This window comes from Silene latifolia, chromosome 2 (genome assembly GCF_048544455.1).
Source record: "Silene latifolia isolate original U9 population chromosome 2, ASM4854445v1, whole genome shotgun sequence".
Classification (NCBI taxonomy): domain Eukaryota; kingdom Viridiplantae; phylum Streptophyta; class Magnoliopsida; order Caryophyllales; family Caryophyllaceae; genus Silene; species Silene latifolia.
In genome coordinates this window covers 135419913-135424699 of record NC_133527.1, presented here as the reverse complement: position 1 = coordinate 135424699, position 4787 = coordinate 135419913, and the positions used below count along the sequence as shown (strand labels likewise).

Sequence of the window (4787 nt, the reverse complement as noted above, 5' to 3'; positions counted from 1 at the left end):
TGTTTTCATTGTAAAAATTTGAATAAGGGGTACCACTTTTGTAAGCTTGGAAAGCATTAACTTGTTCGGTTGTTCCCCTACATTCACTTGAGTCATGACCCAAGGTTCCACAATTCTCACATATCCCGCTTGGGATTGATGAGGATGCCGTCATGGCATTGACATGATGCTTTGATGATTTTGAGTTTTCCTCAAGTCTAGCCATAGCTTGTTCAAACTTGAAGTTGATTGTGTCAATGTGAGCACTAAGTTGAGCACCCGATTGAGTAACGGAGTCCACTTCATACTTTCCTCCTCTAGTAGCCTTGCGAGGTCTACTATATTGTGAATTATGGACCGCCATTTCCTCAATCTTGTTCCATGTTTGATTGTCATCAACTTCGGTGAACATTCCATTTGATCCCATATTGAGAATGTTCCTTGAATCTTCATATAAACCATTCCAAAATTGTTGCACTAAAAACCATTCGCTAAGTCCATGGTGAGGACATGAGCGACAAATACCTTTGAACCGCTCCCAAGCTTCATACAAAGATTCTTCATCCCTTTTCTTAAAACCCGTAATTTGAGCTCTTAGCATGTTAGTCTTTTCCGGTGGGTAGAATTTTTTGTAGAAAGCTAGAGCTAACTTCTTCCAAGAATCTATTCCAAGGGTGGCCTTATCAAGGCCCTTCAACCATTGCTTTGCGGTGCCGATTAACGAAAAAGGAAATAAGACCCATCTTATTTGGTCTTGAGTCACGCCCGTTTGAGAGATAGCTTCACAATAATCGCAAAAGGTTTCCATATGAGAATGAGGGTCCTCGCAGGCATTCCTCCGAATTGGCTCCTCTCAACTAGTTGGATGAAGGCGGACTTGGCAATAAAATTTCCGGTGAGATGTTGCGGTGTAGGAGTACCATTTGGTAGATCCTCCTCGGTGGGTATAGAGTGTGACGAGAATTTAGGCATTGTAGGTGGATTTTGTGTGGTATTGTTTAATGGGTTTTCTTCTCCTTCTATTGCGAAAGGATTGACAAACTCACTAGTGGGTTGAACAACTTCACCAACACCTCCCAAATTCCTCCTAACAAGTCTCCTATTATTCGTCAAGGTTCTTTCGATTTCACGGTCAAAAGGTAACAAATCACTTTGTAACCTTCTAGACATGCAAAATATCAAACAACTCGAAAACAATTAGAACAAACCTTGAGGAGTTTTACTTCCCCAAGGTGAAAAAGACACAACTAATAACAATAAAAGAAATCTAAAATCAATTAAACACCGTCCCCGGCAACGGCGCCATTTTTGATCGGAGCCATTTGGTGTTCACAATTAAGCATATGTGGTCGTTGGTCAATGGTCGATACAAAACACAATTTATACTTCACAAACAACTCTACAATTAGTAAAGAGGCAAGTAAAGGCCGGATCCCAAGGGACGGGTATTGAAATGAGAATTCTATTGTAACTAGTAGTGTCTAGGAGTGTCACAAATTGGGTTGATGTAGAAGGTTACTAAACTAGAATAACAATGAAAATAAACTAGCAAGATGAATAAAATAAGGGGTGTAAACAATTGATTAAAGGCACTAGGGTGTCATGGGTTCATAGGGGATTCATGGGATATGATCATACAAACATGTTCTCAATTTATAAGCAAGCAATTATTGTTGTGATGGATTGAGTTGGGTTATATCTTACAATCCTAGGAAAGTTTGGGTCCCGGAGCCGAATCGATTAGATTGTACAACACCTACAAGTCGACTTAATCTTTCCTACTCAACACATGCATGGTCTAACAAGACTCGAGTTGGGTTATGTCTTACAAGTCTCATTGAAAAGATAGAAGATGATAGTAAATGCAAGGATTCATAGGCTTAGCATTTCATCAAATATAACATGTGCATGTATTAAGATCAAAACAAGCAAGCAAATAAGATATGAAAGCATATTAATTTAAGCATGAATCATTCCCCATGTTTGTTTCCCCTAATCACCCATTAAACCCTAGCTAAGAGACTACTCACTCATTATCATATTGATCATGCTAGAAAGGTTATTAATCATACTAACATAATGAAACATGATGAATAAATGAAAGTAATTAGCAATAATTAAAAAGGGATTAAGAGATTATACCTACTAATGATTCCAATAATAAAGCAAGAATAATAGAAGTACTTGAATCCTAGATTGAGAGGTTGTCAATCTCCCAATAATAACCCAAATAATCTTCAATTACCCAAAATAAAGGAAGAACAAGAGAGAGATTAAGGAACTAAAACTTGGATTAAAACTTGATTAATACTTGATTACAATATTAAAGAGAGATTTGATTGATATTAACTACTCTAATTATTGATAAGAAGAACATGCTCCTCTAATTAGACTAATGGGGTATTTATAGTGAAAATTAGGGAGGATGCATTAGGGTTAACTAAGGGCTAAACTAGTAATTACACTTTTTTAAGTTGAGCAAGGAGACTCCGGTATTTTCTGAGAGAAGGGCTTCTCTAATCGTAGCTTGAAGAATGAAAACGTGCTGTACTGAAATCCGTGCGGATGGGAGTCGGGACGGCCGGATCTGGGCTGAGGAATCCGAGCGGATTCGAGAGAGGGACGCTCGGATTGGCGAGGGGGAATCCGAGCGGATTCCAAGGTGGGACGCTCGGATTGGGCTGGACGGACGGGCGGATTGTATACAATCCGTTCGGATTGTTTGACAGCTTCAATTCTTCTTCTTTTTCTTCCCTTTTCTTCATAAATTCCTTGGGGATTTCCTTGGGGATTTAAGGATCCTTTCTCAACAATGCTCTTCTACTATGCTATGTACAAAGGCCTTCTAGTCTTGTCTCTCCTTGATGCTTGGTCATTGAATACGATCAATTTAGCCTCGTTTTGCCATGAAAATGCAAGATTCTTACTCCTTTCCTACCAAGGGATCAAAATCTCAAAGAATATGCAAAACAAAGAACTAAAGATAAGAAATGACCCAAATAGGCACTAAAAAGCATGGAAACAATGGTAATTCGGGGGCTAAATATGCGCCAATTATGGTCACATCAAATACTTGACTACCAAGTATCTTCGATGTTTGGGGAATTGACTACCAAGGGCCCTTTGTGACATCCAATGGGAACAAGTATATCCTTGTGGCCGTAGATTATGTTTCAAAATGGGTGGAGGCAATTGCCACCCCAAATGATGATGCAAAAACGGTCACCAAGCTTTTCAAGAAGATAATCTTCCCAAGATTTGGAGTTCCTAGAGCAATCATTAGTGATGGAGGAACACATTTCCATGATAAGAAGCTTGCATCCCTTTTGACCAAATATGGTGTTCAACATCGAACCGGCTTGGGATATCATCATCAAACAAGCGGTCAAGTGGAAATTTCAAATAGAGAGATCAAACAAATCCTTGAAAAAGTCGTGAACAAGACTCGGAAAGATTGGAGCACAAAGCTTGATGATGCTCTTTGGGCATATAGGACGGCCTATAAGACTCTCATTGGTGCCTCCCCCTACAAGCTTGTATATGGAAAAGCATGTCATTTGCCAATCGAATTGGAATACAAAGCTTATTGGGTAATCCGAGCACTCAATCTTGATCTCAAATTGAGCGGTCAAAAGAGGATGATCCAAATCCAAGAGTTGGAGGAATTCCGACTACAATCTTATGAGAATGCAAAGATTTACAAAGAAAGAACAAAATTGCTTCATGATAAGAGAATTCGACAAAAGGCCTTGCACAAGGGAGACAAAGTCCTTCTATTCAACTCCCGCTATCGACTCTTTCCGGGAAAATTGAACTCTAGATGGATGGGTCCCTATGTGATAACCGAAGTTGGGAAATATGGAGATTTCGAACTCAAGGCCGAAGATGGAAGCAAGTTCAAGGTAAATGGTCAAAGGTTGAAGCCGTACTATGAAGGAGCATTTGTTGGAGAGGTCGAGGCTACCTACCTCGGGCCTCCTCCCCCTTGAAAGGACCATCTAAGGGAGAGTTTGGTGGAGTCCTCCCTAAACCACCATTTGTAAATATACTAACCCCCTAACTTGTATTTCTTATTGCTTTCTAATAAATGTCATAAACTCTTTTCATGAGCGTAAGTGAGGGAGGGTTACTAACAAGTTTTTGAATGAAGGAAGGAGCAAATTCCTAAGTGTGGGGATGCATTGAAAGAAAGAAGAAAAAGTCAAAACTCGCAACCAGAATCCGAGCGGATTTCCGGGAATCCGGCCGTCTTGGCCGAATCCGGACGTCTATGAGAGAAACCGTACGTCCAACTGCACTGCGAAATTGAAGATTACTGGACTGAGGCAGAATCCGAGCATCCTGTGGAGAATCCGTGCGTCTCGAGGAATCCGGCCGGAATTGAAGAAAGACGTCCGTCTTTTCTACCTGTGCATTTCAAGAAAAATCTCTGTACTAAAATCCGCCCGTCTCCTTGAGAAGACGCCCGTCCCACCTTGGAAGAATCCGAGCGTCTTTTGCTCGGGACGGCCGTCTTGTGGCGAGAAAAATTTTTGGGATTTTACTCTGTGGCAGAATCCGGGCGTATTTCCCAGAATCCGCCCGTCCCGTGAGAGAAGAATCCGAGCGTCTTGCCTTCAAATCCGCTCGTCTCCCTGCCCGTTTTTCGGCCCGACTTTTCTCAATTAAATTACACCCCACCACCCATATAATGACACATCACTACTCCTTCCACTTACCCTATAAAAACCACCTCCTTATGACTCCCATACATATCCAAATCACTCTCTTCACCCACAAAATTAAAAATCCCTAATTTTCTGGGGTTT

General features: G+C 40.8%; 1 non-coding gene across 1 annotated transcript; it reads left to right on the top strand.

The window, feature by feature from the left end:
• The first annotated feature begins 473 nt into the window (after positions 1 to 473).
• LOC141644601 (small nucleolar RNA R71) lies at positions 474 to 580 on the top strand. The gene has a single exon (XR_012544214.1). It is a non-coding gene; the product is annotated as a small nucleolar RNA R71 (small nucleolar RNA).
• The last annotated feature ends 4207 nt before the right edge of the window (positions 581 to 4787 follow it).